This window comes from Callorhinus ursinus, unplaced genomic scaffold, assembly GCF_003265705.2.
Source record: "Callorhinus ursinus isolate GAN/ISIS: 27379988/994484 unplaced genomic scaffold, GSC_fseal_2.0 scaffold64, whole genome shotgun sequence".
In the NCBI taxonomy this organism is placed as follows: Eukaryota; Metazoa; Chordata; class Mammalia; order Carnivora; family Otariidae; genus Callorhinus; species Callorhinus ursinus.
The window spans coordinates 1,558,074-1,570,159 of NW_027397126.1; positions in this window are offsets into that span (position 1 = coordinate 1,558,074).

The window sequence follows — 12,086 nt, forward strand, 5'->3', positions numbered from 1 at the left end:
GGGAACACAAGCAGGGGGAGTGGGAGAGGGAGAAGCAGACTTCCCGTGGAGCAGGGAGCCCGATGCGGGGCTCGATCCCAGGACCCCGGGATCACTACCTGAGCCGAAGGCAGACGCTTAACTACTGAGCCACCCAGGCGCCCCTGGGATTCTTTTTCTTAAAGATAGCTCTACAAATTCTATATAAATATTTTAAAGATTTATTTATTTATTTATTTTAGGAGGGAGGGGAGGGGCAGAGGGGGAGAGAGAGAGAGAATCTCAAGCAGACTCCCCACCGAGTGCAGAGCCCAATGCAGGGCTCGATCCCACAACCCCGAGATCATGACTTGAGCTGAAATTAAGAGTAGGACATTTAACTGACTGAGCCACCCTGGTGTCCCGAATTGTATATACTTTAAGACCTAGAAAACCTGGATCCACATCTGACAACATGGCACATGGTAGGGGCTCAATAGATATTTGTTGACTGAGTGAATGGAGGGACAAGTGCATAAAACATGTTTGTACGCCATCTTTCTGGGCACAGAGGGTTTTGGGGAAAATTTGCAACTGGGTCAGGGTGGTGGCGAGTAGGGGGACAGAGTGTCTGGGCTTGAGGCCTCTGTGGGTGGGGAACTGTGCCAAACTCATCATTGCCTCCTCCCCACCTTGTTAAGATACTAAGGAGCTCTGGTCTGAGCTAGCTGCGAAGTAGGGAATAATTTGCAGGGGCATGCAGGGAGGGAATCCATACTCTGGATTCATTCTCTCATCCTGGACATTAGCTCTACCTCTGGCAATGAGCTTTCTGGCAGCAAAATGCGGGTCTGGCACATAGCTTCCTTATTAATAGAGATATTACTGTCTGACTCTTTCCAAATAGTAAATTACACTAAAAGGACATCCATTTCTAGTTATTTGCAGTCCCAGTAGAGAAAAATAAAGGCCAAAAAAATTTGCACTATTCCAGGATCACAGAGGCAGGAGAGAAGCTAGTGGTCATTTGGAAAATGAGACTCATAAGTCATTGTCTTCTTCCGTTTACAATTAAACCACACCCTCTGATAAGGTTGAGAACAAATAATAATTTGATTTGGGTTTTGATCTTTTCAAAGTCAATCAGGTTTGCTTCTCTTTTTCCAGGTGGACTTTTTAGAGTATTTAAAGTACTCAAGAGGAGGGGCGCCTGGGTGGCTCAGTCCGTTAAGTGTCTGACTCTTGATCTCAGCTCAGGTCTTGATCTCAGGGTCGTGAATTAGAGCCCCACATGGAGCCTACTTAAAAGAAAAAAGTCCTCAAGGGGAAAACAATAGCAAAAAATTAGTCAAAAGCCTTGCATCTTCAGTTTCAATCAATTTATTTTTCAAATATTCATAAATGTGAGGTTCTCCACATGCAATCAGCCCCTATCCAGATGTACTGAAAACAAAGAAAATATCGTTTTCCACAGAAGGTAAAATGGAAAGTTGCATAGGATAAGACATTACATTTTCCTAACTAATTATGATTTCTGCATAAGGTGAATCTACAAAATCACCACATATGTATTACTTAAATATTGGGCTATCAATCACCATGCATTTTTTCAACTACAAAGAATGCTTCCTTGGGGTATCAGGAACAAATATAATGAAGCCAGATAGCTCCCTTTTACATTTGAAATACTTATTGGTGAAAAGATGATATAAAAATATTTGGGACAATTTCATTACAAGGAAAATCATCCATAATCCCAGCAACGTATGACTAATATTTTAATCTTTACCTATTATCTTTGAAGACTCTTTATTCATATGGGAAGTTTCTACATCATTGCAACCATTAAGTAACTACTATTTTATAGCCTGAATTTTTCACTTAGTATTCTGTGTTAAACATACGTGATTCCATGTTTCCGCTGTCTTCAAAATGATCATATTAATGGCTGTGTAACCTCCCAGTGAGTAAATGTATTTGACTTTATTCAGTCATTCTCCTGTTGTGGTGAGTGGTAGGTAATGTGAGCTCTCAGGATGGTCTGTCCCCTTCTGCTGGGAGCAGGAGGAGAGGAGGGTGGGAAAGGAAAAATTGAACGTAGTGAGAAAATTATTGTATTATGACTTGAGTCGACTTCCCCCTATTATAAAAACAATACATGGTAATTACGGAAAAATTGGAATCCCAGGGCATCTTAATAGGAAAAGAAAAACCACCTATAATACGGCTGCTTGGTGGTCATCTGAACTCCAACAGCAAGAATGGCCAAGTCCTGATTACTTGGGAGCTCAGATATTTTGGATCATCACATAATATCACTCTTTCAGCTTTTTCCTCTTCTCAGCAAGTTTACAAGTCACAGGGCAGGGGGAGGTAAGACCAATCTTGTCATTTTTTTTGACCCATTTCATTTGGACCCCAAACAGGGTCACCCAGCCTTATCTCCTGGTGCTTTGAATGGGGTTTGACTATTTCCCAGAAATTACAACCATTCCTAAAGCATGGATGTTCGCTAACCCTGGAGAGGCATTAAAAAAGAAAATACAAAGCCATAAAAATTCTTGAGGGATAAGGACATTAATTCCAAAAGAAACATATTTTAAAAGGTTTAAACTACTGGATTTCTAGTTGGAATAAGAGTGCAACTGATGAATCACTAAATTCTACCTCTGAAACTAATAATACACTATATGTTAATTAATTGAATTTAAATTAAAAAAAACAAGAAGAACAAAGGAGTGCAACTTTGCAGAGGGACTCGGTGAAGGGGACAGCTCTGTAGTGGATAGTTGCATTGTGGAATGAACCTTATGAGTGGAACTTACCCTTCGGCCTTTCAATGCAAGTCTCCTCTTAAAGGTGGGCAGAGATTTTGTAGGCACCGGTGACATTTTGGGCGGAACAGGTCTTCATCATGTGTGACTATCCTGCTCACTGCAGGGCATTTAGCTCTGGCCTCTGTCCACTAAAGCTACTACCCCTGGGGGTAGGTGGGTTCCACTTCTTCCATTGAGGATTACAGGTTTGGTTTCTAAAGGACTAGACAAGATACATTGACCTTGATGGGCAACTATAAATTGAACAACTTCTAATCTTTCCAGCAAATAATCTAGTCTACAATAGAGGGATCGTGGCAAACCACACTCTGATCTCGAGCTAAGTATCTAGTATGGTTTGGAAAACGTGCAGAGCAAAATCAGACAAGTCCATCACTGTATGAATGAGCAATGGAGATCTCATGCTTACGTTAGTTGGCACTACAAAGTCCTTTACCCTAGAGTGATATCTGAACTCGTGATAATGCTCCGTAGTTCGGAAAGCCCCCCCACCCCGGTTCTGTTACTGCTTAAATCCGGGCTACCTCCTTGTAAATTCAGAACATTTATTATCTGATTTTTTCAGATGAAGAAACTGGAGGCTCAGAAACCTTAAATAACTTGCCCAAGGTCATACCGGTAGAAAGAGACAAAGCTGGGCCTCAGATTCCTAGGCTGTGCCTGATTCATCACATACCTCCTCACCATACTGGTTCTGGACTCAGTATGGAAAATATGGAGACAGAGCAGTGGGTCAGGCACCAAGATGAGAATAAAGGCAACAAAACATGGCTAGGAGGATCCGGACTATTAAGCCAAGAGAAAACGAAGGTAGGGAGCAAATTCTTTAGGAGCTTTAGCAATGAGAAGTGAATGCCAAGTGAGTCTTTTCCACTTTGAGTAATGATGTACTCAAAAGCAATGAAATCGAACTGTAAAAACAAAAATAAAACAACCACGTTTGATAGTCATAAAGTAGTTCTGGACAGGGAAGAGTGTTCAGTGCTGGATAAGGTACCAAAAGGAATTGTGGAAACTTCCTTCGATGCCTTTAAGGCCAGCAAGATGGGCATAGCTCCTGAGCACATGCATATCAGGGGTGGGAGAGATACTTATTGAAGATTCTAGAACTGCACCATCTGGGAAGTATGTCTCTTGCCTGCTGGAATGTTGCTTCTCCCTCCAGCTCCCTAGGTTCCCATACTTCCTTAGTGAGTTTAGCCTGGCACTTTTAAATTTCATATGTTCTTATTGCTATTTTTGCTTGGTGGTTTCAATATTTTTGCATGAACTTTTTCATTAGGTTCTTCAAATGCTATTTGTAATTATGAAACACTTCCAACATTCAAATGAAATATAATATACCAGACACCTGTGCACTCCCCAGGATAACACCGATGTTAACATGTTATCATGTTTGCTTTGGATCAGTTTTTGTAAAGCAACACAATGGCACAGATATCTTTCCTTTTTCCCTCCCCAGAGGTAACCACCAATCCAGAAATCAGCATGCATTATTCTCCTGTGTATGCATGTGTCTCCACCAAAGAGCAGAGGTTGGCCAACTTTTTCTGTAAAGGACCAGACAGTAAATATTTTAGGTTTTGCAGGTCTCTTTTGAATAGTCTCCCTTTTCTTTTCTTTTCTTTTCTTTTCTTTTCTTTTCTTTTCTTTTCTTTTCTTTTCTTTTCTTTTCTTTTTTCTTTTCTTTTCTTCTTTTCTTTTCTTTTTTTTTATTTATTTGACAGAGAGATACATAGTGAGAGAAGGAACAGAAGCAGGCTTCCTGCAGAGCAGGGAGCCGCGATGCAGGGCTCGATCCCAGGACCCTGGGATCATGACCTGAGCTGAAGGCAGATGTTTAATGACTGAGCCACCCAGGCGCCCCCTCCCTTTTCTTTCTTTTTTTTTTTTTTTTAAGATTTTGTTTATTTATTTGACAGAGAGAGACACAGCGAGAGAGGGAACACAAGCAGGGGGAGTGGGAGAGGGAGAAGCAGGCTTCCCGTGGAGCAGGGAGCCCGATGCGGGGCTCGATCCCAGGACCCTGGGATCGTGACCTGAGCCGAAGGCAGACGCTTAACGACTGAGCCACCCAGGCGCCCCCTCCCTTTTCTTTTTAAATGACCTTTCAAAACTGGAAAAACCATTCTTGGATCCTGGACATATGAAGACAGGCTGGGAACTGATTTAGGCCTTTGGGGGGGCAGTTTTCCCATCTCTGGATATTTTTCTACCCCTGTGTGTTTTTTAACAATTTGTATGTAACTAGAATCATGCTGTTTGTATTCTTTAACAAATTAGGTTTTTCATTCAGTGTTATGTTTTTGAGATGTATACAAGTTGGGGTAAGTTGATTGACCTCTTATATTTCAATGGGCTACGTTGGATTCCATTGTATGAATAAACCACAGTTTCCTTTTCCATTCCTCTACCAAAGAACAGATAGATTGTTTCCCACTTTTTTGTCGTTATCCCATGATAAACAGTACTGCAATTTTATTTTACTGACATGAATCCCTGCATAGTATTCTGTGGTTAGGAACGAGGGCTTTGGAGTCAGTGCCTCTGTTCAAATCCAATGTTATTAGCTAGCTATTATCAACTAAACAAGTTCCTTAGTCTCTCTATGGCTCAGTTTCCCTTTTATGAGACAAATATCAACAGTACTTAACTCCTAGAGTCATCCAGAGCACTGAATAGTTACAAAAGTTCCTGGTACAAGGTGTTTAGCTGTTTTTATTTTAGAAATTATTATTATTTTTAAAATCTCGATTGTACCTGTGAACTTCTTTGTTGCATTTTTTTTAAAAATCGTGTCTTCTCATCATTTCTCATGAACAATTTACCAGAAGTTTGTCTATGCCATTGTTTCTGACTCCTCCAGATCTAAATTTTTTTAAAGATTTTATTTATTTGAGAGTGAGCAAGAGAGAGCGAGCATGAGTGGGGGAGGGGCAGAGGGTGAGGGAGAAGCAGACTCCCCGCTGAGTGGGGAGTCCGTCCGATGTGGGCTCGATCCCGGGACTCCAGGATCATAACCTGAGCTGAAGGCAGACACTTAATGGACTGAGTCACCCAGGCGTCCTTCCTCCAGATCTAATTTGCCTCTTCAGTTTGGATGTCTTAGTTGGTGGAATATGGATCACCCAGAGCTTCTGTACCAGCTAGAGGTCAGCAAAGGAAATGGAAACCATTCTAGATCTGTTAAGCATAAGTGAATCAATCTATACGGGGAGTTGGGTGCTTAGAAAAACTCTAGAAGGGTTGGAAGCGATTCTTCAGGTCTGGGCTTCTCAGAATGACGCCAACAACAGGGCAGAATTGGCCTACTTGGGGAGACACCACCTTCACCACAGTCAAGAACGTGGAAAAAAAGGGAGGCTGCCACTGCAAGTATGTAAGTAATCTCTATATCCCACGTGGGGCTTGAACTCATGACTCTTGAGATCAAGAGTCATGTGCTCTCCTGACTGAGCCAGCCAGGCATCCCAAGAGAACAGAAAGTCATGATCATGAAGCTTTTACTGCTACATCTGCTGTCTCTCAGCCCCCATGATGTTGGCAGCTGGGCAGGAGAAGGCTGAATCTTGCTGCTTCCACTCCAGTAGCTTCTTTTAGATACCAGTGAGAGCAGAGACTAGATACTGGAGTGCAATTTGCAGAAGAAACTCACATGTCCACAACTTGCAGTACCAGGAAGATGGTCCCCACATTTATTCTGCCTTCCAAATCTCATGTGAGTGCATCAAATTGGCAGAACCTAATTTGTATATGGAATGCTAGTGACAAAGGAGTCTGAGAACGCACATCTTTTTCATTTGTGAAAGTGTGTTTTATGACCCAAAATGTGGTCTAGCTTGGTGAATGTTCCTTGTGAGCTTGAGAAGAATGTGTATTCTGCTGTTATTGGATGAAGTGGTCTGTAGATGTCCAGTATCCCCAAGTGATTGATGGTGTTGCTGAGTTCCGCTATGTCCTTGCTGATTTTCTGCCCGCTGGATCTGTCCACTTCTGAGAGAGGGATGTTGAAGTCTCCAGCTGCAGTAGTGAAGGCAGCTATTTCTCTTTGCCTTTCGGTTAGTTTTTGCCTCACATAGTTTGTCACTCTGCTGTTAGGGCACATACACATTCTGGGCTTCTCAGAATGACGCCAACAACAGGGCAGAGTTGGCCTACTTGGGGCCATACACATTGAGGATTGTTATCTTCTTGGAGAATGAACCCTTTTATCATTATGTAACGACCTTCTTTATCTGCTCTGCCTGAAATTAATATAGCTACTCCTGCTTTCTTTCTTTTTTTAAAAAAAGATTTTATTAAGTAATCTCTACACCCAATGTGGGGCTCAAACTCTCGATCCTGAGATTAAGTCGCATGCTCTTCAGACTGAGTCAGCCAGGTGCCCCTTTCTTTTCTTTTCTAAGATTTTATTTACTTAGAGTGAGAGAGAGAGCATGAGTGGGGGGAGAGGGAGAAGCAGTCTCCCTGCTGCGGGGGAGCCCCACTCGGAGCTCGATCCCAGGACCCCAAGATCATGACCTGAGCTGAAGGCAGATGCTTAACCGACTGAGCCATCCAGGTGCCCCTCTTTTTATTTTTTTAAGTAAGCTCTATGCCCAACATGGGGCCTGAACTCATGACTCCGAGATCAAGAGTTGCATGCTCTACTGAATAAGCCAGCTGGGTGCCCCATACTCTGGCTTTCTTTTGATTAGTGTTAGCATGGTATATTTTTCCCCCATCCATTTAGTTTTAATCTATGTGTGTCTCCTTATTTAAAGTGGGTTTCTTGTGGACAACATATAGCTGGGTGGGGTTTTTTGATCCACTCTAGTGAACTCTTTTAATCCATGCCTTTAGACCAATAATGTTCAAAGTGATTATTAATAAATTGGGATTAATATCTACCATATTTGTTACTGTCTTCCACTTGTTGCCCTTGTTCTTTGTTCCTATTTTCATTTCCCACTCTTTTTCTGCCTTTTCTGGTTTTATTTTATTTTTTTTTATTTAAATTCAGTTAGCCACCACATAGTACATCCAACTTTTGTGGTTTTACCTGAGCATTTTATATGATTCCATTTTTTCTCCTTTCTTGATGTATCATAGTTTTTTAATTTTTTAACTTTTTTCTCGGTTGCCCTGAAGTTTGTAATATACATTTACAACTAATCCAAGTCCATTTTCAAATAATAGTACACTACTTCACAGGTAGTGGGAGTACCTTATAACGGAAATCCTAATTCCTTCATCCTTCATCTTACATACCACAAGATATATACATAAGCATAAGTAATTGAATACATCGTTGCTATTATTATTTTTTTATTATGTTAATCACCATACATCATTAGTTTGTGATGTAGTGTTCCATGATTCATTGTTTGCATATAACACCCAGTGCTCCACGCAGAACGTGCCCTCTTTAATGCCCATCACGAGGCTAACCCATCCCCCCACCCCCTTCCCTCTAGCACCCTCAGTTTGTTTTTCAGAGTCCATAGTCTCTCATGGTTTGTCTCCCCCTTCATTCTTCCCCTCCTGCTATCGCTATTATTATTTTGAATGGTTATCTATTAATCATTTGGGAAAAGGAAAAATAAAACTTTTTTTATTTTACTTTCACTTAATCCTTCTTCCATGCTTTTCCTCTATGGAGACCTAAATTTCTGACCTGTATTATTTTCCTTATCTTTAAAGAATGTTTTTTTTTTTTTTGTGAGTAAAGCTATAGAAGTTTATTAAGTGAAGATACAGAAAAATCTCTCAAGAGTGAGAGGGGTCCCAGTAGGGTCACCAACGAGGGCCTTTAGGGTTGTTCTTTTATAGAAAGCTAACCAGGGAACTTAAATCCTTTTAACATCTCTATTGATAACACCTTCAATGGCTTACTTCCTTTTTAAGGGCTGGTTGGTCTTTGTTGGTCACAGGTGATGATCGTAAAGACACCCACCCCACGCGCCTAGGGCAGGACTTCTCTTAACATTACTTGCAAGGCAGATGTGCTGGCAACAAATTCCGGTTTTTGTTTGGTCTAAGAAAGTCTTTATTTCTCCTTCACTTTTGGAGGATAATTTTGCAGTGCACAGAATTCTGGGTTGGTGATTTTTTTTCTGTCAACCCTTTCAACATTTTGCTTCACTCTCTTCTTGCACGGCTTCTGAGAAGACAGATGTAATTCTTAACGTTTGGTTCTCTGTAGATGAGGTGTTTTTTTTCCTCTGACACATTTCGGGAATTTTTCTTTATCTTTGACTTTCTGTCATTTGGAAATGATAGGCCTAAGTGTTAAGGTTTGGTTTTTTTCTTTGTTTGTTTGTTTTTGGCATTTATCCTGCTTGTTGTTCTCTGAGCTTTCTGGCTCTGTGATTTGGTGTCTGACATTAATTTGGGGAATTTCTCAATCATTATTGTTTCAAATATTACTGTCTGTTCCTTTGTCTCTTTCTTCCCCTTCTGATATTCCCATTACACAGATGTTACAGCTTTTGTACTTCTCTGGGATATTCTGTTCTGGTTTCTTTTTTCAGTTTTTGTTCTGTTTGCTTTTCAGTTTGGGAGGTTCTACTGAGACCCTCAAGCGCAGAGATTCTTTCCTCAGCTGTGTCCAGTCTACTAATGAGCTCATCAAGGGTATTCTTCATTTCTGTTAGATCTAGATCTCTAGAGTTCTTAGTATTTTGATCTCTCTGCTTGCATTCTCTACGTGTTCTTGCATGCTGTCTACTTTATCTGCTAGAGCCCTTATCATATTATCATAGTCGTTTTAAATTCCTGGTCTGATAATTCCAGCATCCCTGCCATGTCTGGTTCTTGTGCTTGCTTTATCTCATCAACTTGTGTTTTTTGCCATTCTATTGTCCTATGATTAGATCTCAGTCTTCTGGTGAGCCTATGCCTCTTGACTGTGACTTTTTTTTTTTTTTTAGATTTTTATTTATTTATTTGACAGATAGAGATATAGCGAGAGAGGGAACACAAGCAGGGGGAGCGGGAGCGGGAGAGGGAGAAGCAGGCTTTCCGCCGAGCAGGGAGCCCGATGCGGGGCTCGATCCCAGCACCCTGGGATATTGACCTGAGCCGAAGGCAGGTGCTTAATGACTGAGCCACCCAGGTGCCCCTTGACTGTGGCTTTCACCAGAGATTCTTCGTTTCCTTCTTCCCTGTTAGGTGGAATAGAATGGCTAAAGAGGGCTAGAATTGAGTATAGCCCTTCTCCCATCTAGAAGGCTACAGCCAGCTACATATTTCCCTCCCCCAGATCAGTTAGGTTCTGATAATACTCCAGCAGACTAGTCTCTGGTTAACTAGTTTCTCTGAAGGACAGGCCTCTGTTACTCTGGTGTATCTCAAAATGGTTCATTTCCACCCCCACATACAGAAAGTAGAAAGGAATTTTCCTCTGATATTTACTATGAAAACCTTGTCCAGTTCTTGGAGGTAAATCTCATAAAATTGTGGAGGCCCCCTGCCATGACTGGGTCCCCGTGGATTTTTTACCTCTTAGCGTTGTCCATACTGAGCCTGCAGTAATCCATCACTTACCCTTCAGGTTTTCCTACGCCAGCACGGATTCCCATGGTGGTTTCTGCTTGTGATTCTCCTCACTGGTAGGTCATGACTCCCCGTGTTCACCTGTCGGTCTCTCCGATCTCAGGGGCAGCAATATACTCAGTGTCCTCTTCTCTCTTTCTCATCCTGGAAGTGTTGGTGATTTTTCAGTTTGTCCATCTTTTGACTTGTTAGATGGGAGTGGCAACTTCCAAACTCCTCATACACTTCTTCAGTTTATGCCATTTCAGTTTACAGAAGGTTTCATAGGAATGCCTTACTTTTGGATAGTGGGGGGAAAACTTTGTACCTATTCAGTGGATTCTTACTCAGTGATAAAAAGTTATGAAGTACTGATTTGTACTGTAACCTGGACGATCTGTGGAAACATGATGTGAAGGGAAAGAATCCAGTCATGAAAGGTCACATATCATATGATTCCATTTATAAGAATTGCCCAGGATAGGCAAATCCCAGAGGCAGAAAATAGATTGGTGGTGGCCTATTGTTGGGGAGCTTGGAGGGAAATGGGGAGTGACTGCTCGTGGTACTGTGTTTCATTTTAGAGTGGTGAATATGTTCTAGAATTGCCTGGGTGTGATTTTACAACTTTGTGAATACACAAACAAATGGATTATAAAGTTCAAATGCATGAATTGTGTGGTATGTGTGCTATATCTCAATGAAGCTGTTTCAGAAAATGCAAATTATAAATGAAGGGTGACTTTGGGGGGGTTACCTTGCCACTTTTTCAAGCTGTGGTGAGACCACACCACCAGTGCCATTTGGCCAATTGCCTGGCCTCCAAATTAGTTTGGGCATATAAAAGAGTTAGAGATATACTGAATTTAGAGACCACTCCAGAATTTCTGTGTAGAAGAGGCTCCAGGAAGGGATCTTGTTGGAAGGAACTAGGAGATTCATTTTTTTAAAAGATTTTATTTATTTATTTGACAGAGAGAGAGACAGCGAGAGAGGGAACACAAGCAGGGGGAGTGGGAGAGGGAGAAGCAGGCTTCCCACGGAGCAGGGAGCCCGATGTGGGGCTCGATCCCAGGACCCTGGGATCATGACCTGAGCTGAATGCAGACGCTTAACGACTGAGCCACCCAGGCACCCCTAGGAGATTCATTTTGAGGCTGTGTTTACACAGCATGCCATGTTTTTTCCGTAGATTCCGTATTTCCTTGTGGTGGCACTAAGGGGAGGCTGGCTTTCAGAAATTACAGGACAGAGATTATGCTTCTTTACCCCCCCCCCCCCCCGCTGCTGTTTGGCTTCACTATCACCTGACCTCTAAACTGGGAGTTGGAATGTAAGCTTTGTCATGTCAAGCTTACTAGTTCACCACCATCTCTCTTGTGCTTGCCACAGAATAGATTCACAAGAAATGCTTGTTGAATGAATGAATGATGCCATCACTTCTTAGAAGTGATAGGAAAAGGATGATGAAGTGGTGGAGGCTCCAGGAAATAGCTCATTCTATTTGTGAAAACAAAATTGAGCAAAAAGTTGAAGTGCCAGATAGAGACCATAATTTCACCTTTATTGCCAATAATGGTTAAATTAGAGAACAAGACTATATCTGAAGGCATGAAGAACTATGAGTGTTGAACCTCAGTGCTGGGTATACTTAAGGTGCTAGACTGTTGCAGTAATAGCTCCAATTTGTTTATACCTCTCTGGCCAGCCCCCTCTCACACTTATTCTGGGCTCAGCCGTGTGACTTTCTTTGGCTGAGAAAATACAACACAAGCA